Genomic DNA, 22,376 nt, shown 5'->3' on the forward strand with positions numbered 1-22,376 from the left:
AATCTTCAGTTTATAAAGTAACCTTTAAAGGTGACTGACTGAGAGAATTGTCAAAGATTCCTCAACTATGCCCAAATATGTCCTGAATGGTCCTATTTGAGGCATAAAGGGGTACATAAGACCTTATTAGTTTAAAACACAAAGAAAAAAGTGAGTTTTACACTTAATAGGGTACTGAATGTGCTCCCTTCCGACAGCTATTATTAACATTCATCATTTAACACTCCAACTGAGGGATTTTTGACAATTGCCTTTACAAGTCACCTTTGAAGATGTTCTTCCAACCTGATGAGGCCACAACACTGATTGGAGTTGTCCACACATTAGCTCAAATGACTGCAAGTCAGCTTGAGTTCCATGTTATGTTCTGAGCTTTTCATCTATATAACCTCGAGAAGGTTAAAATTAAAACCTACCTTGTGTACATAGTTATGGTTCCAGTTTTCAAAGTTATTTCGCATATTCTTTTTTAATATGATACATACAAGGGTGGGTAAAAGTAAGTTGATAGTTGTAAGAGAAATGCAGAGTTTATTCTTGTATTACTATTTATTAATTATTGTATTATTTTCTGTATGAACAACTATCAACTTACTTCTGCCCATTCCTGTATATACATTTTAGCTTCTCTATTTCAAATATAGAAAACTGAGAGCCTGAGAGTTTAAATAATCTATAAGGTTAACATATATGAGAATTTCCAGTGCAGATTTATTAGTGCCTTTCCTTCCTCCCTCCCTCCCTACTTAACTACCTCCTTCCTTCACTGCCTTTCATTCTCAATTTCCTTCTCTAGAAATAAATGAGGATTTTTTCTTATAATCTTGCTTTTAAAAAGTGGAGAACAAAATGGTACATATTAATTATGAATTATAAAGTAGATGTATAAAATTGCTAATTTTATTTTATTTTTAGCAATTCAGAGAAATCTGTTTATTTAGATTAGACACGCTTATTACAGTTTAAAGTAAATGTATTTTATTTCTTAGGCTTCATGTTAGCCAACATATTTCAGAGGATTCCCCCCCCCCCCCCCCCCTATTTTACATGTTCAGGGGCAATCACGTATGGACCCTATATTCTATGGCACAATATTAACAAAGCTACCTTAACAAACCTAAATAAAAGCAAATATCATGTCAATTGGTGTGTTTGTCATTTTTTAATTGTTGATTTAATTATTAACATCTTTTTTTTTTATCCTCACCTGAGGACATTTTTGCATTTATCTTCAGATAGAGCAGGAGGGAGAGAGGGGGGAAGAGAGAGAAACATAGATGTGAGAGAGACACATCTAGTGGCTGCCACCCACACAACCCCAACCAGGGCCAGGGACAAACTGCAACCGAGGTGCGTGCCCTTAGCGGAACCGAACTGGGACTGTCTGGTCCGTGGGCTGACGCTCTACGGCTGAGCCAAACTGTTCAGGGCTAATTATTAAAATCTTGATTCACATGTTCAAAGGTAGATTTATTGCAGGCACCTCTCACGGACACCAGAGAAGTGCTATTGGACAGTCCTCTGAGTCACAGGGAGAAGACCTCTATGACTCTTGTCTCCTATGGATGAATTCAAATGACTGACTCTGAAACCAAGCGATGGTGTTCAGGCCCCAGTTCCTTGTCTATAAGATCGAAGAATAAGCTCATGGACAAAGTGCAAGTGAAAGGAAAGCTTATTTGAAAGACAGACAGACTACCCGCTGCTGGAGGGGATCCAGGCGAGTTGCCCCTGGGGTTTAATTGTCTCGGGTAGATACCTCGATAACTTTTGATTGGTTCTTTCAAAGAATTCTGCCTCAGCAACATCTATACATTTTAAGGGTTGTGTCTCCCTCCAAACAGGGTTCAGCTCTAAACCATCTTGTTTTTTTCAGGGTAATCTCTGCCCTCAAGCTGCATCCTGTTAGTGTTTCCAGGGTCCTCCAGTTTAGTTCCCTTCCCGTGGGCTCACCCCTAACTGCCTAGCCTGCCGCTGTCTCCTCAACTACAGACGATCGCTTCGTAATAAAGTCAATGTCTTAAGAAAGTAACTTCCTAAGAGAATAAAACATGCAAATGTATCAAAGAAGCATGCACATCTGTCGTCTGCACCACCTGCAGATGGGCTCTCAGCTAATCTGAAGAGTCAGTGGGGTGGGGGAGGTTTCTGCCTTATAAACTTTTCTGTCTATAGATTTTAAAATTCCTCTGCTGAATATTAGTACAGATTAATTTTCAAAGTCCCTCTTTTCCTTTGATGTAGCTTTCCCAGAATTTGTAAGAAGCGCCTAGTAATTTTATCTTGCCCAGCCCGGAGACTGCTGGCTTTTCTGTGCAGGGAGTGAAAAATAAAACTACCCTTTTTACCTCCCCCTCCCCCACACCCATCCTTCACTGGTCCCCTCTTTAGGGAGGCTTGCTCTCAATTGTCCTTGGTACAGGGAAGATAATGGCTTGTAATTTACAAGCCAGCTGCAGGCTGTCCAAACTGTCTGGCCTTGTTTTAACTTTCTTGTGTCATGTCCCTGTTCCTCCTGCCCTGGAATTTTTCCTAGCTTCTTGTCATCCTGTAACAGATTTAATATGAAGTTAATGCATCTTAAGCTACAGGGTCCCTCGTTTTTATACCAAATTTTATAATTATGTGTTATTCTTGTTTTTAAAGAGGAAATGGTTAGGTTCCAAAAAATTAGGATAAAGCACTTAAATATCCTCCATATTAATACAAATTAAAAGCTTCCCTGATAACTTCAAAAATTTCTCATGCGTACCACTTTAACTCTTAAAATTATCATCAGTATTAAGATAGTATTTTTAAAAGTGAGCAAAATAAATGGTGACCATATAATCTATAGTCCAAACCAAGTCACTTTTCAGAGATAGTGTAAACCATGTCTATCCCACACAAACTGAATATACAGTCACATGTGGCTTAACAATGTATTTATTACACGCTGAGAAATATGTGGTTAGGTGATTTCATCCTTGTGTAAACACTATGGAATCTATTCACACAAACTCAGATGATATAACCTACTATACACGTAGGTTACATGGGATCACCTATTGCTTATAGGTTACAAACCTGTACAGGATGTCACTGTACTGAATTCTGTAGGCAACTGCAATGCAATGGTATGTATGCATCTAAACATACTTAAACATAGAAAATGTACAGTGAAAATACTGTATAAAAGATAAAAAATGGTATACCTTTAGAGGGCACTTACCATGAAAAGAGCTTATAGGGCTGTAAGTTGCTCTGGGTGAGTCAGTGAGAGGTGAGGACACGTGAGTACATTACTGTATAGTACTGTAGACTTCATCAAGACTATATACTTAGGTTACACTAAATTTATTTAAATTCATTTTATTTTTTTCAACAATCAATTAACATTAGCTGACTATAACTTTTTTACTCTATACATTTTCTAAGTTTTTAAAATATTTGACTCTTTTGTAACAACTTAACATAAACACTGTCCACTTATGTGTTTTTGGTTTTTGCTGCCTGTGCTTTTGGTATCATATACAAAAAATAATTACCAAGACCAAGGTCAAGGAACTTTTTCCCTATGTTTGTTTCTAGATGATTGACTGTTTCAGGTGTTACATCTTGGGCTACATGGTCAGGGAGCAAGACTTTGATGCCAACTTGCAGCTATCTGAGGAACACCAAACATAGCATGGGTATCAGAGGCAACTTCTTACTTGTATTATTCTGAATGTAAAATTTAAGCAGGATTTTCAGATAATACCATACAAGTTCTTCAAACAGGAAATGAACTGTTTATTTAAAATTGTCATTTTTATTTACTAATATGTGTTTGATATGCTTATGTATGCAAAAGAGTGTAACATAACAAACTTGAGAATTTTCATTTCTTTAAAAGTGAGGCACCTCATTGTGATTTTGTTTGCTCATGTATTTGCTGATTTATTTTTACAATTGTCTATTATTGCACAATATTGTAAAGCTTCATAAAAGCATAGAGACAAACAGACCAATTTGAGAACACAAATTCAAATAAAATAAGACAGATGAAATTTGCCATCCAGGTAAAATATGCAAAATTTAAATAATCATTTTTACTACTACAACTTGAGAAGAAACTGTGTATTACATCTAATTTGCATCATCAGTCCTCTCTTTTCTCCTTTTAAGTATATATAAGCTTCCTTTGAAAAAATAATTTTGACAATCTCAATGTGTATACACGTTAAATATGCATGTACATATGCAATTCCTCTATACAATGATAAATAACCACATTACTTAAAGCTTCAAATATAATCAATTTCCAGATTTAATATTATACAATAATTTTACAACATTGGTTTTATGCTTAAACTCAAAAAGTTTTGAAAAAATAATGCTTTTTTATATAAATAAGTTGCTTTGAAACTTACATATGGTGGTCTATTTTTCTCAATGATTTTTACTTTGTTTTACTTTTTATGTGCATGTCATCTCTTAGTATTGCTTTATTTTATTACAGTAATCATTGATATATAGACTAGGTATAAGAAATATCACTCTTGTATAGTTATAATAATGTTGCATAGAAAACTATTTGATAAATATCAAACTAGCATTCTTCCATGACTCCTCTCTGGCATCCATCCTATGTCTATTGTGTAGTTATCAAAGCCCTAAGGGACTTAATTTTATTTCTATCTTCACTTATTTTCCTTCTTTGAATTAAATTGAGAGCAACTTTAAAAATCATAAGTATGTTAATTAATTTATTAGTCATTAAATTATTTGAGAAGACTGGAAATTTTTATGTATAATTCAGAGATAATGAGGCAATTCTGTTGAGTTCTGAAGGCAACATACTCATAACCTAGTTTCATTAAGAGGTAGAAGGAGGGCAAACATTCTTTTATGCTTTGGTTGGTATTAGAAGCTAAGAAAAAACTTTAACAGGAATGCTAGATGACTTGATATATTCTGAGATATATTTAGTGTGCTTCTAAAATTGTGATTATGGGATGTTGAAATAAGAAAAAGTAACCAATAATTTTTTTCTCGAAAACTATGCTTTGGTTGCTTTTTCTTTTTCTTGGGGCCAAGGTATAAATTTTAAAAACATGTTTCATCAAACAAAGGTGTCATATTTCAGAAATTTAGAAACAACAGTAATTTTTAGAAATTATCTATACATTTACTTCATTTGTAAAGTGATAAAACTGAGCCTCTCAGAGTTTCTAGCATCTGATAATGGTCCTTATAAAGGAGATCTTCAACACAATCCTTATCTCATTTTCTCTGTTGTCTTAAATGAACTCATTACATTCATTATTCTGGTGAAATGGGATCTAACTGTTTGCCACTATAGTGTTCCAGTCCCCATAAGGAGAAGTGGATATTTGCAGCCTGTCCTCACCTGGAAATTTGAGCTCTTTCTCTCTAATGACTTAATTGTACTCAAAGAGCCTCACAGTGCCTAATAGTAGTTCTTCTTTGAGTAGCAAAATAAACAGATGGTTTTAAATATGGAAATGATGGTTCTTTTTTGATGATTGAGTGTATCAAACTCTTCTTTTTAATAGTTATATTTATTTAACATAAAGGAAACATTTAATAAATTTTTATAAATTTACTATTAAAGGAATAAAATCATTCACATTTAAATATAAGTAAACAAAATGAATTTCCAGATACTGCAAAGAATACATATATTTTCTTTGGGAAATGTCTATTCTGATCTTCTGCCCTTTTTTAAAAAAATTCCTGCCAGAGGATATTTCTCCATTTATTTTCAGAGTGGGAGGAAGAAAGGGAGGGAGAGAGAGAGAGAGAAAAAAAGAGAGAGAAACATCAATGTGAGAGAGACACATTAATTGGCTGCCTTCCACAAGACCCCAACCAGGGCCAGAGACCAAATTGTAATCAAAATATATGCCCTTGACCAAAATCAAACTCACAAACTCTTTGGTCCACAGGTCAATGCTTTAACCACTGAACCAAACTGGCCAGGGCTCTTCTGCCCATTTTTTAATTGGATTGTTTATTTATATAATGTTGAGGTTTGTAAGTTCTTTATATATTTAGAAAATTACCCCATTATTAAATATATGATTTGCAAATATCTCCTATTCATTAAGTTGTCTTTTTGTTTTGTTGATTTTCTTCACTGTGCAGTTTTAGTTTGATGTATTTATTTCCATTTGTTTACTTTTGTTTTTGTTTGCCTTGACTTTGGAACCATATTTAAAAAATCAGTAAGATAGACATTAAGGAGCTTACCACCTATATACCTATATTTTCTTCTAGGAATTTTATGGTTTCGTGTCTCACATTCAAATCTTTAATCCATTTTTACTAAATGTTTGTGTGAGCTGTAAGATAGTGATCCAGTTTCATTTTTTGTGTGCAGCTGTCTGGTTTTCCCAACACAATTTATTTTAAAGACTAGCCTTTCCCTCATTGTAAATTATTGGCTCCGTTACATAAATTAATTGTCCATATGTGTGCAGATATATTTTAGGTTCATCTATTCTGTTCCATTGACCTGTATGTCTGTTTGTATGCAAATACCATATTGCTTTGATTACTAAAGCTTTGTAGTATGGGTTTAAATTAGGAAGCATGATACCCCTAGATTAGTTTTCTTGAAATTGCTTTGGCAATGGGAAAAAGCTAAAAGCATTTCCCTTAAGATCAGGAATAAGACAGGGATGTCCACTTTTACCACTCTTATTAAACAGAATATTGGAAGTCCCAGCCACAGTTATCAGACAAGAAGAAGAAATAAAAGAAAGGCATCCAAATTGAAAAAGAAGTACAACTGACATTATTTGCAAATGATATGATACTGAATATAGAGAATCCTAAAGATCCCACCAAAAATCTACTACAACTGACAATTAGATTTAGTAATGTAGCAAAATACAAAAATTTAGAAACCAATTTAGAAATTGGTTGCATTTTAACACACCAATAATGAACTGACAGAAAGGGAGACTAAGAAAATAATCCCATTTACAATTATGTCAAAACATTACCTAGAAATAAATTTAACCAAAAGGTAAAAGACCTGGACTTGGAAAATTATAAGACACTAAAGGAAGAAATTAAATAAGATATGAATAATTGGAAGCATATATCATGCTCATATATAAGAAGAATTAATATCATTAAAATGTCCATTCTACTCAAAGCAATCTATAGATTAAATGCAATTCCTACTCAAATACCAGTGGTATTTTTCACATAACTAGGACAAATAATCCAAAAATATATGTGAAATCAGAAAAACCCCAAATATCCTTAGCAACCCAGATAAAGAAGTACAAATTCAGAGGTATTACGCTATCTAATATCAAACTATACTACAAGGCTATGATAATCAAAAACGCATAGTACTGGCAATAAAACAGACAAATAAATCAATGAAATAAAATGAACCTAAGAATAAACCCATCCTATACAGTCAATTAATATTTGACAAAAAAAAGCAAGAACATGCAATGGGGTAAGAACAGTCTATTTAATAAATGGTGTTGGAAAACTGGACAGATATATGCAAAAAAAAAATGAAATTAGACCATCTTATTACATCATCTATAAGAATAAACTCAAAATAGATTTGAGACCTAGGTGTAAGATTTGACCATAAAACTCCTAGAAGAAAACATAGTTGGTAAAATCTCACACATTTCTCATAGCAATATTTTTCTAATATATCTACTAGAGCAAGGAAAACAAAAATAAAATAATTAAACAAATGACACTAAATCAAACTAAAAAGGTTTTGCACAGCAAACAAAACTTTAAACAAGGTGAACAGACAACCTACTAAATAAAAGAAGATATTCACCAATCATACATCAATAAAGTGTTAACAAATTTTATAAAGAACTCATACAACTCAACATCAAAAACAAACAAAACAACACCCCCACAAACAATCTTAAAAAGTGAGTAAAGGAGCTGAACAGACAATTCTCCAAAAAGGATATACACATGGCCAAAAGTCATATGAAAAGATGCTGAAATTCACTAGTCATCAGAGAAATGCACATTAAAACCACAATGAGATATCATTTCACACCAGTCAGAATATCTGTTATCCATAAATCAACAAAGAAGTGTTGTCAAGAATGTAGAGGAAAGGGAACCCTAGTGCACTGTTGATGGAAATACAGATTAGTGTAGCCACTGTGGAAAACAGTATAAAGTTTCCTCAAAAAATTAAAAATGGAACTGCCTTATCACCCAGCTATTCCACTTTTGGGAATATATCTGAAGAAACCCAAAACACTAATTCAAAATAATATATGGACCTCTTTATGTTCACTGCAGCATTATTAACAGTAGACAAGCTATGGAAGCAATCCAAGTGTCCATCAGTAGATGAGTGGATAAAAAAGTAGTGATACATATATACAATGAAATATTATTTGGCAATAAAAAAGCAACAACAAAATCTTACAATTCGTGGCCACATTAATGGATTTAGAGGGTATTATGCTAAGTGAAATATGTCCATCAAAGAAAGACAAATACCATATGATTACCCTTATATTTGGAATCCAAAGAACAATATAAATGAACAAACAAAATAGAAACAGTCATAGATACAGAGATCAGACTGAGAGTTGCCACAGAGGAGGAGGGTTGGGGCTTTAGGCAAAAAACGTGAAGGAATAAAAAAGTGCGTATTGGTTGTCACAAGATAGTCATGTGGATGTAAAGTACAGCCTAGGGAACATAGTAATTATTCGAATAAATATGATCAAATTAAATAAAGGCACATCATACACACACTCATACAAATAATGATATTGTAATAACTATGTTCAGTGTCAGGTGGGTACTTGAAATATAGAAGGACCAATTTATAAAGTATAAGATTATTTAGCCACTATGTTGTACACCTGAAACTAATACAAAATAATATTAAATGTAAAGTATAATTGAAAAACAAAACAAAACTGACACACAAAAGTTGCTTTGACTCTTTTGGGTCTCTTTGTATGGATAAAGTTTAGAATTATTTGTTCTAATTCTTTGAAAAATTCCATTAGAATTTTGATAAGAATTACATTAAATCTGTAGATTGCTTTTGGTAGTATGGACATTTTAAGAATATTAATTATTCCTATCTATGAATATGGAAATTTTTCTATTTATATGACTTTAAATTCCTTTTAGTGATTTATAGTTTTCAGTGTACAAGTTTTTTACTTCCTTGGATTTTTATACCTAGGTTTTCATTCTTTTTTGATGCAATTGGAAATGAAAATAATTTCTTCATTTATTTTTCAGATAGTTCCTTAATTGTGTACAGAAACACCACTGTTTTCTATATATTGCTTATGTATCCTGTAATATTACTGAATTCATTTATTAGTTCTAATAGTTCTTAACAGTGATTTTTCAGGGTTTTCTATATGTAGTATCATGTTATCTGCAAATAGTGACAATTTCACAGTTTTACTGTTTTCTTTTCAATTTGAATGCCTTTTATTTATTTTTCTTGCCTAATTACTGTGGCTTGGATTTCCAACACTATGCTGAATAGCAGTGCTGAGAGTGGACATCCTTGTCTTGTACCTTATATTAGCGGAAAAACTTTCAGTTTGTCACCATTGAGTATGAGGTTAACTACATGGCCTCTGTATGTTTAGGTACATTCCCTCTACATTAATTTTGTTAAGGGTTTTCATCATAAATGGATACTATATTTTGTCAAAAGCTTATTCTGCATCTATTGATATGCTCATATGATTTTTATCTTTCATTTTGTTAATGTGTATATCATATTCATTAATTTGCAGAAAAAAATGACATGCAGATGGCCAACAAACATGTGAAAAGATGTTCAATATCACTAATTACCAGGGAACTACAAATCAAAAACTCAATGTGGTGTCACCTCACACTTGTCAGAATGGCTGTTATCAAAAATCAAAAAATAACAAGTGTTAGGATGTGGAAAAAGGAAATCCTTGTACACTTGGGCATGCAAACTGGTACAGCCACTATAAGAATATATATAGTTATTTTTTTAAAAAATGAATAACACAACCTCCATTTTATCTGAAGAATATAAAAACCCTGATTTTAGAAGGTATGTGTACTCATATTCATTGCATTATTGTTTACATTAACCAAGATATGAAAAAAATCTCTAAGTGCTCATTAAGTGGCTTGATATCTATCTATCATCTATCTATCTATCTATCTATCTATCTATCTATCATCTATCATCTATCTACACACACACACACACACACACACACACACACACACAGTGGAATACTACATCACCATAAAAAAGGATATTTTCCCATTTGTGAGAGCATGGATGGACCATAAGGGTATTATGCTAAGTGAAATAAATCAGACAAAGAATGACAAATGCCATATGATTTCATTTATAAGTGGAATCTAAACACACACAAAACTAAACAAATAAACAAAGACAAACATACAAAAGCAAATTTATAGATGTAGAGAACTGGCTAGTGGTTACCAGAGGAGTAGTGGGAAGGCCAAAAGGGGTAACAATATTAATTGATTGGTAATGGATGGTACTAGATTTACAGTGGTGAGCACTATATCGTATGTACATATATCAAATAATACTGTTGTACACCTGAAATATATATAATTTTGTATTCTAATTTTACCACAATAAAATAAAATAATTTATAAAATGTATTATCAATGCTTAGCTTGTTTATAATTCTTTATTAATCTTTCTTGTCTCAGTCCACTTTATTTTGTTTTCGTGCATTTGCAATATTTCAAAATGTTTACTCTATATTTCTACTTGAGAATTAAAAAAAAGAAAAGACCAAATGTTTTGTTTCTGAATACATAGCTTCCATTGTTTTCTGCCCTACTTGTTTGCGAGTAACAGGCCTCTAATTTAAGGCCTTGTAAAGGTATTCAATTTTTATGTTTGTGTTACAATAACGTATCTTTCTTTCTTTGCAATTCCTGCCATACTCTGGTTTCATTGGAACAATGCTACTTTTACTCAGACTCTTCTCCAATTTTAGTAGCCAGGTATGTGATGCCAAGTTATTTTGCTCCAGAAACTTCTCTGTACATTCAATCCACAAATATATTACCTTGATGGTTTTTCAAAAGGTCATAAACCTTAAAATTTTAAGGATAGCCTGGACACTTAAAAATACAACCAGAAGGTGTTTTAAAATGCTGTCATATGCCATAAATTATTTTAACAAGAATTAACAGATAAATATGAGTTATTCATCTTGTATGTCAATAATACTGGCCATGCTTAGAATGAAGTTGGCATTTACTAATAATGCTTGTTGAAAGGATAGACTGAATGATCTCTGAATCATGCAGTATTCTTTACTCATATATGAAGATCATAATTCAGAAATCTCTAGTAGATATTTTTCACTTTAATATGTTATTTAAAAAAAATCTCCATCCTTATGATTAAGTGAAGCTTCAGAGTTTAAACATGTTCATATTAGCTCCCATAATATATAGACTTGTCTGCCATAGATATTTAGGAACCTAGTTACATGGAATGACATATATTGTTATTACATCATGATGTATTTCATTTATCTGGAGATAGTAGGATAAAAATATTTTATCTTTGTAAAACAGCCTTGTAAAATCATCTATATTTATTATTTTGCCTTTTTATTGCTCTATTCTTTTAAGGAGCTCAGATGCCTTATCAAAGTCCTTTTTTTTACTGTAATGATAAACCACACAGTACTCGTGACACAGTAAATATGCATAAAGCCATATACAAGGTTGTTTTCCCCATTATAATTTAATCTGTGTTTTTTTTTTAAAAAGCATTTAATCACTTTAAAGTCTAAGACAAAACCACAGCATATATCACAACTTGTAATAAAAAAATGTCAGTACCAAGGGGTATTTTATTCTGGTTACAATAACAATAGTTAGGTTCTTGGTGTTTAGACCCTACAGATAGTATGCACAGTTATATTCCTCATTATTGTATATACTAGTAATATTCTATGATCTTACTCATGTAAACATTAAGTAAACAAAAGTCATTTTTCTACCGGTCATTTTATTTAAAAATGGGTGCAGTACAGATAACATCTTTGAGATTGCAGGGTAACTGGAAATTTTAAACATCACTGCAGGAAAACTATATGGAAACTTTAAAAATCCTAAAACTATTCAGAACTTAATTTCTTCATCCTTACACTTCTCAGTTCAGGGTTAAGAAAAATATAAAATGAGAATAAAGCGTAAAGATGTTTAGTGAATTTAATAAAGAGGAAAAGCTAGAGATAAACAATGTTCAGCAATAGAAAACAGGTTAACTAACAGCTACTTAATGGGATAGTATATAAACTTTTACAGCTAAAACAGCAAATTCAAGAAGGATTGGAATATATACAACTAAGTGGAACAACATAAACTACGATAAAATTTAATTAGGCTATTATTAAAATATGGCAGAGATGTTATATGGCTACTGAAACAATTTGAAAAAAAAATCTAAATAAATATAGAAAATATTTTCCCTTAACTCTTATATCACTTTGGCTACCACTCTGTCCCCTGCAAATTTTCTCTCCAATTCAAAACTCTCCCTCAGAATACACTGTTTTTGTTGTTTCCCACTATTAAATTCCATAGCTTGAAAAGGGTCCTATCCAGCTCTCCATCCTAAGAATTTCCCGTTCAAATAGAACACAACATACACTTCATAATATACTGAATAATTTAGCATTTCAGGGAAGTACCATGTAGCCCCTTAAATTTTGGACATTGGGCAAATTAGATCTATATTCTCTCTCTGCAGTGCTGTTCTTTCTTGTTGCTTTAGCCAACTCTTACTCATGTTTAGATCTTATCTCTAGTGCTCACCTCCCCTTGTCAGTTTCCCTGACCCATCTTTACATCATTCGAATCATTAACTATCTCATTTAATTACAATAATATTCTGGGCAGTGGTTTTATCAATCATGTCTTTCTTTATATTTCTAAGTCCCAGGATAGAAGAGCAAATAGAAAATCAACAATACATTTTTTATTGTAATTAAGTCAAATAGAAACTGTTTTATTATAGTGAAATATCACTGACATTTTTAATATATCCATCATATTTTTTAAAAAGAATATGATTTAAAACTTAACAAACCATTAGCTACTCTCATAAATAGAATGTTTAACTGAAACAGTCCAAGCAGTAGTCTAGAAGCCTAATATAAAAGGAATAGATAAAATCTAAATAGTCTCAACTAACAATAAACAATTAATGACTTACCACTTTGACTATTACAGTTTTTTCATGAATACGCTCTGATTTTGTTTGTTTCCTTTTGAATTTTTATCGTTTTTGTTTGCTTTTGTTCTTCATGTATTGTAGTGAAAGAGTGGTAAACCCAGAATTAGAATGGTTCACATTCTGTTTTTTTGTACTTAATTAATTTTGGTTTGAATCACTGAAACTTTCTGACGCTGTTTCTCCTGCAAGTGTAAAACATGTTAATATCTAGGAGGATTATATACCTCAAAAATCACTTTGTAATCTAAAAGGCTTCATACATACCTAACAGCCCTTTATCTGCCTCCTCCAGCCATTCTCTGTGGTTGCCACACTTTCAGCTCTGACTAAACTCTGTGAAACATGCTGACCAATGGCACTACCTGCATTCTAGCTTCTCTGCACAGACACCACGCTCCTGCATTCATACAGCTGATACCTACGTGCTAATATTATCCAGATAGATTTCTCTGCGCTAAGAGTCTCCCTGTGGTCCAAGCAATTCATTCCACCCATACTACCACAGTTATTTTCCATAAATTCATTATTTATCTGCTTAAGAATGCAGTGCTGTATTACTCTCTATGGATAACAACATAAATTCCTTGTCATGGCAAATAAAAGCCTACCCAGCTCCTCAGCTAGTACCCAACTTAAACTCTGCCATTCCAGGCTCCTGGGCACAGCAGGCTGAGGGGTCTCACCTGGCATACAGTCACAGGGTTCACCTCTTACCAAATCCTCCCACTGCGGAGAGTGTAGCCAGGCACGGTTCCTGCGATTCTATGCGCCGTGTGTATCTGTCCGTACATTTTTGGTGCCATGGCGAAGTCAAACTTTTGATATCATCAACCATTTGGAAGTCCCACTGGCCATGCATACATAGATAATAGGTGTGCAAAATAAATTTTACTCATTTCTATTTCATCCAGAAAAAAAGGTATTTCAACACCTTTATTTTCAAACAAAAAGGTGCATCAAGGGTTTATGGATAAAAACAAACTGCCTGTAGTGGCATATACAATCTTCTTCAAAATTAACTTAAAAACCTTGCTCCTTGCCTCTTTCCTCTTCTGCAATTCATATACGCCCCATAGTCTAGTCACTCTAATCTATACCTTATTCTTTCAGAAAGTAATGTATATGCTATGTTTATGTAATGCTATTCCCTTTACCCTTCAGATATATAGTACTTATCTGTTATGAGGCTATTTCTTATGTTAAGTCTTATTTTGTATGTCTCCTACAGTGAAAATTGATTATTTTCCTTTCTGTGCCACACTTTGTACTTATCTCTACATGAGGACTCTCTTTCCTTTTTATTCTCAATCTCACAAACGTATATCCACTATAAATCTCTTGTCTCCTTAGATCAGCCCTATATATTCTTTTTATCTCCATTTTCTAGGTCAGAGTCTGGAATAAATATTTTGAAATATCTGTTAAATATGAAGTTATAAAAAATATGATTTTGTCTCATCTAACACAAAATCTCTACTTTGGAATTTCCAGGTTTAGAGCCCTCTTCTAAGTACATTTCTTAATTTATAAGAAATATTGCTGATAACTGTCATAGCTTAAGGTAATTGTATATAGTCTAGGCTTGCAACTACTGGGGCCAGGAATTTAAGCATATCCAAATACTTTAAGTGATCCACTGTTCACATTTTACTTATTCTTCTCTGAAATTTTGCTTTCTTATTTTTATTATGCCTTATTTGATTTTCTAATACAAGTTGACAATTTGGGTCATGGTGGAAGAAATAGGAAAATTGAAAGTTACTGCCTATTTAGTGCCATCTGCTATTATATTTCTCTTTAATAGTTACCCAAGGAGCAACTTTCTTTAAGGGTTATTTTTTTATTGATTTTTAGAGAGAGAGGAAGGAAGAGGGGAGAGGAGAGAGATCGACATCTATGTGAGAGAAACGTTGATCAACCGGGAATCAAACAGGGAAACTTTCAGTGTACTGAACAGTGCCCAACCAGCTGAGCCACGTCGGCCAGAGCAGGAGCAGTTTTTCAGATTTTACTTCTGCCATGCTTTTCTACACTTTTTCCAAAATCCTCCCCTTTCTATTTTTATATGCTACAAGTCTCTGATTTGGCTTCTCAATTACATTATTACTTTTTCACTTTAATAATAGCTTAAGATACCTCTCAAGGCAGTTATTATGTTAACTATGATAGGAGTCTAGAGCTAGATTGGATAAGTGTTTAAGAATTCGTCTGAAAATGTAGGTCAGGTCAGCTGAGAGTTCTCTGCTCTCTGTATCCTTTCTGGTATATTGGTTTCCAAAGATTTAAAACACAAAAGAAGTTATATTAAGTATTACTGGGAACATTTTTTCCCTGGAAACATTTAATCTTTCATTTCTGGTAACTTAGCTATATTATCAAATATATCCAAAATTTTCCAGACTAAATGAGCATTGTATCCCTGAGAACAATGGCTGTCAGTCTAGTAATGCTTTTTTATAGCTATAGATTCCATCTCCATTTTGGGATGGCTTAATTTACTAACGGAGAAAAGTAAAAGGTATATTTGTTAAAATATTTATTGCAAAGTAAGTTTTTTTAATTGCCAATTTTTGCTAATGGACAAACTAGATGTATATTGAAATTGTACTACATTTTCCCCAGTGATTTGCTTGGCCAACTATGTATTTCTGTGGCCGATCCTCACCTGCCCCACCCATTTTTTCTTCATTGACATGGTAAGTCCTCTAGACCAAAGAGGACTCTGTAGATAAAATTGGCATGGGATTGGGAGGGATTACAAAATGCAGTCAATTTGTAGAGAATTTTGAATGCTAGTTCAGTAAGAAAAACATTTCCAGAAAAAGAAGGACATTTTATTCAATATTTTTTATAGATAAATGGCTTAGGAAGGCTTGGAAGACAGAAAAAAAGTAAGAGATAGCAATCAGACAAGAGAAAAGCAGTCATTTTTGCACTGAATTTTTAAAAATTTTAACCTTTTTACATTACGTTTTTGACCATCCTTTGTATATTGCTCAAATCTACATTATTCTAATAATCTTTCAGTGTATTATTTCTGTATAGGTTAATTATTACAGTGAGCTTCTGTTTTAATATAAGTTGATGTTGGAACATGGGTTTGAAAATATTCTTTATTTTAGTACTGAGCACACAATATCTGAAAAATAGCTCTCTTAGGCTTTCAAGGAAACACATTAAACTCTTCCTGTCATATTAAATCTCAAAACTATAAAAATCCTAGAAGAAAATATAGGCAGTAAAATCTCAGACATCTCTCATAGAAACATTTTTGCTGATATATCTTTTCAGGCAAAAGAAACAGAAAAAAGTAAACAAATGGGACAACATCAAACTAAAAAGATTTGAATAGCAAGGAAAGCCATCAACAAAATGAAAACATGTTCTCAACAAAATGAGAATATATTTACCAATGATACATGAATATCCAAAATTTATAAAGGACTTAAAAACTCGACACCACAAAACACCAGCAATCCAATTAATAATGGGCAAAGGACCTGAATAGACACTTCTCCAAAAAGGACATACAGATGGCCAGTAGACATATGAAAAAATGTCAACGCCACTAACCATCAGTAAAATGCAGATTGAAAGCATAATGAGATATCACCTTGCACCTGTCAGAATGGCTATCATCAATAAATCAACAAACAACAGGTGTTGGCAAGGATGTAGAGAAAAGGGAACCCTAGTACACTGCTGGTGGGAATGCAGACTGGGGCAGCCACGGTGGAAAACAGTATGGAGTTTCCTCAAGAAATTTAAAATGGAACTGCCTTATGATACAGCAATTCCACTTTTGAAAATATACCCAAAGAAACCCGAAACACTAATTTGAAAGAATATATGCACCCTTATGTTCATTGCAAAAACAATTTTCAACAGCCAAGATTTGGAAGCAGCCTAAGTGTCCATCAATAGATGAATGGATAAAAAAGCCAAGCAGAGAAAGACAAATATTACATGATCTCACTTATTTGTGGAATATAATGAACATAGCAGTCTGAGGAATTGGGTAGACCCAGAGATATGGAAGTAGGGTACAGACTGACAACGCTTAGAAGAAGGAGGTTGTGGGGGGAGGGAAGAGATAAACCACAGAACTTATATGCATGTACGCATAATCGATGGACACAGACAACAAAGCCAGGTATGGTGCGGGGGGGTGGGGAGGAGGGTGTCAATGGGGAAAAAAGGAGAAACATCTGTAACAAAAATAAATTAATAAAAAATTATAAATAAAAAAAATAAATGAATAAAATAGCTGTGGTACATTGACACAGTAGAATACCACCTGGAATAAAAAAGAAAAAACTATTTCCCCTGAAAATGCATGAATAGACCTGGAAAATATTATACTATGTGAAATAATTCAGTCAGAGAAAGACAAATACCATATGATTTCACTTGCGTGTGGAATCTAATAAACACAGTAAACAAACAAGAGAGAAACAGACTCATAGATGCAGAAAACAGACTGACAGCAGAAGAGGATAGGGAGGTTGAGGGGCTGGGTGAAAAAAGTAAAGGGATTAAGGCAAAAGCAAACAAACAATCAATAAAAACAACTCATAGACACAGATAAAATATGGTGATTACCAGAGGGAAGGGTGGTACTGGGAGGTAAGAGGGTTAATTTGGGGGATAAATGGTGACAGAGGGAGGGTTGACCTTAGATGGTGAACACAAAATACAATATACAGATGCATTATAGAATTGTACACTTGAAATCTATATAATCTTATTAACAAGTGTCACCCCAATAAATTCAATAAAAATGAAAAAATAAATTATGATAACCATACAGTAATGGGTTGCAACAACATTATTATTCCAACACTTATTTTACAGTATAGAACTATACTACCTCTAAACACTTTCCCTGCAGCATTTTGGACTAGAGAGGGCCACAAGAGATATTTTACATGCTAGGCAATTTGGAAAGTAAGCAATCCCTCTTCTGGGTATCTTCCAGAAAAATATAAAAACATTTGTTTGCAAAGATACACGCACCCTATGTTCTTTGCAGTATTATTCATGGTGGCCAAGACATGGAGACAATCAAAGTGTCCTTCCTTAGTGAACTGGATAAAGAACACATAATACGTATATACTATGGAATACTACTCAGCCATAGAAAAGCTGAAATATTGCAATTTGCAACAACATATGGGTGGACCTTGAGAATATTATGCTAAGGAAAATATATTAGTTATAAAATCTAAGAACCATGTGATTTCATGGTTGTTATCAGAGAGAAGGGGGTTGGGGGGTAGTAAAGGGTAAAGGAAACCAAGAATACGGTGACAGCTTTGGCCGGTTTGGCTCAGCGGTTAGAGCGTCAGCTCATGGTCCAGAGGGACCTGGGTTCAGTTCCTGCTAAGGGCGCGTACCTTGGTTGCAGTTTGTTCCTGGCCCTGGTTGGTCATGCGGGTGGCAGCCACTCGATGTGTCCCTTTCACATCCATGTTTCTCTCTCTCTCTCTCTCTCTCTCTCTCTCTCTCTCTCTCTCTCTTCTTCTCTCTCCTTCCCACTCTGAACAAAAAATGGGAAAATGTCCTTGGGTGAGGATAAAAAACAAAAAAAATAATACGGTGACAGAAGATAATTTGACTTTGGGTGGTGGACACACAGTGCAATATATAGATCACATATTGTAGAAATGTACACTTGAAAACTATATGATTCAATTAACCAATTTTACTCCAATAAGTTTAATACAAAATAAAATAAAGGATCTTTTTTCTTTCACACTCAGAATGTTGGTGTACGGCACCAGGTCTGTTGCTGACTCATGCTATTGATGTCAGGCAGTATCCAGGCCCACAGTTCATTCAGAATCTACCAGATCTTCTATTTACTTTCTCTGAATCATGGAGAAGTAATGTAGGTCCTGGAGCAACATATGGACCTATAGCTTATTGAATTCCTGTGAGAGATCTCTTGCTGTAGTTGCTCTGATTCCAGGGTTGGGGGTGTTTAGCTTCCTAATACAAGATGCCAGATTCTTCTGCAAATCTCAAACCTCATCAATTTTGGAGGCTTGGAAGTAGTGAGACACTCAAGTGGGGTCCAGTTCATCAATGTGAGTTCCAGTTGGTCTTTGCTCTTCCCTATTTTAGGTCATCTTTCCTTACCAACTTCCTGCTGAGCTATTTTTAGATCTGACATCAGATGCCAAAGCAACAACCAAACATAAGCTCAATAACCAGTTGCCACAATTACCTAAGGATACATGCCCTGACCAGGAATCAAACCAGTGACCTCTTGGTGCATGGGTTGATGCTCAACCAATGAGCCATACTGGCTGGGCTTATTTAGTTTTTAATTTTATTGATGTTAGAGTGAGAGCAAGTAGGGGTGGTGAGAGAGAGATTTCTTTGTTGTTCCACTTATTCCTGCATTCATTGGTTGATTCTCATCTGTGCCCTGCTGACTGGGGATCAAACTTGCAACCTTGATGTATGGGGATGATATTTGGTGTATGGGATGATGCTCTAGCTACCAGCCAGGGTTAAAATTTATTTTTATTTGTAGTTAATATACAATATGATATTAGTTTCTGGTGTACAACAGAATGTGATTCAATATTTGTATGTCTTACACAGTACTCACTACAATGAATCTAGTACCATCTGTCATTGTATATAGTTATTATGATATTATTGACTTTTCCCTATGATATACATTATACCACTGAGACTTATTTTATAATTGAAAGTTTTTACCTCTTAACCCCTTTCCCTTTTTCCAACTATTTCCACACATACATAAAAATACGCATTCATGTATGTTAACATCGTACACATATATATCCAATTATTTTAAGACAAAAATAATATTTAATGATTTGTGGTGGTGTTTGAAAATTAGCTCCTCCTCACAGATATGCATTTCTGGATGTGGATGGAAAATCAATGATAATAAAGATAGTTCCTGATTCTCTGTTTCATTGTCTTCAATATCATGCCAACGATGTAATTAATTATTTGGCAGGTGGACCCAACTGAAACAACTCATTTCACATCTCCTGTATGGCTGGTCCTCATTGCTTTCTTTAATCTCTTATCCTTGTAACTACCACTAGTTTATCTATTTTCCCCTATTATTTTTAATATTAAACAAATGTAAACCCATTTCAAGTATTTTCCTTTATAAACATGTAATTTTAAACCATTGCATTAATTCTTCCTTTTTTATCTTGCTCAATTTATACCTGGTATTTACAGCAACTTAATTGCCAACACATCTAAAGAACTATGAACAAAACAGAGATATTGGCAGCTGGAGAGAGGGCATTAAAGGAAAGGAATTTCCTCCCATCTGTGTCAACAATGGCTTTGCTTTTTATCTATAGAACTACTTAATATTGTGAAAGCCAATGTAAGTAAGAAAGCAGAAAAGAATGTTCCTTAAAACACAAACAGTGCAGGATTTGATATCTTCTTAAAGCAAAACCTGTTTGTTTATAATCATAATAATGAAGCAAATCACTGCCTTTTCATTCCTTTATAATTTATTCATACTTCAATAGCCTACAGGTTAGCATTAAAAATTTGACCATTGTTCCAAGAAGAAATTGTGGTCTAAGGTTAATTTCCAAGTTATGTTCTTAATAGGTCTTTGGATATTAAACATGAGGAGTCATTAAACTCACAGTTCAGCTGTTATTTTTTGGCCTTTTCATTCTCACGTTTTCTTTCTGTGTTAGAGGATCCAAGGCCATGACATCAGTTAATATGCTGTGATACAATTCTTTAGACTTAAACTATAGGTTCCCTACCCATGTTGTTAAAGTATCTGCTTCTCTGGTGAATTGTGTTCATTTGGGTAAAACTTGGAAAAGATTTTTATTAGCCCTTTTTTAGGTACACTTATAAATTCTTTTTAAGCACTTACATAAAAGAGAAAAATAATAACAGGCCGCTAATAATTCTCAAAAGAAAAGACTGTTTTGATAATATAAAAATAATATATTATTGAAACACAAGCAAGGCTAGAGAGGTTAATCACTTCAAAAGTCTAATTTAAGATGTAATTATGGATCACTAAGTCTCATGCGGACCAGGAGAATTCTAAATTGGAGTGGATATGGTATAGTTGTTTCCTATTTAATTTACTTATTTCACAACATAAATTTTTTCATATCTAATATGATCATATATCGTCCTGTCATTTAAATAAAAGTCTTTTTTTTTTTTTTGTAGAGTTTCATGGAAATAAAATTGCTTATCTGAATTACTTAAAAAGGAAGCAAGTAAATGTTTCTTTTACCCTTCCCGAACACAAATGCAACATTTAGATATTTACTTCCAAGAAAAAATTTCATAAAATTATTTAAGATTTTTAACTAAGCACAGCTAAAATGAGGATTCTTTCTAAAGGATCAAACATAACATTGAGTATTTTCATAGTCAGTTTGGTGATGACAATTACTTCATTAAACATAGTACATCTGAATCCATGTAATAATGGGCATGAATGTACTATCTGCATAACTTCAGAATTATCTGGTAGTCAAAACACTCCATCTTGGACCAGGATTGTGCTACCATTCAGAGATTAATTAACAAGTTTTAGAAAGTGACCACTTCCTCAGAATTAGACAAGTCTTCAGAAATCCATCTAGGAAGTTACTGCTTCTACTACCAAATTTCTCAGATATTAATCCTACCCTTCCCACTATTTAATGCTCTTATTCTAATAAAATTATATTTATTTTATGGACAGAGAATCTTCTTGTCTTTTCAGTCTATGTATACCACGAAAGTATTTAATTAGCATAGCATGAACATATGAAATAAAATAGTAAAATGGTCCTACAGTTTTCTAAATATTAAAATCAACCATTCAGACTTTTAAATAAAATAAAATATTTTATTATTCACCAAGTATATACTCAATGTGAAATAAAATAATGTAAACTCCTCTTTCTGAATTATAGTAAAATCTAAAAAATATATATGTAATATTATATATGTATATATTATATATATGGGATAAAAAGTATTTCTAAACACATTAATGTAAACTTGTGTGTTCCATTCCTGACTGCATTTCTAATGTATGGAGACTATTAAAACCTAACCTGAGCTCAATAATTACTAGGGTGGG

Source organism: Molossus molossus, unplaced genomic scaffold (assembly GCF_014108415.1).
Source record: "Molossus molossus isolate mMolMol1 unplaced genomic scaffold, mMolMol1.p scaffold_m16_p_9, whole genome shotgun sequence".
In the NCBI taxonomy this organism is placed as follows: domain Eukaryota; kingdom Metazoa; phylum Chordata; class Mammalia; order Chiroptera; family Molossidae; genus Molossus; species Molossus molossus.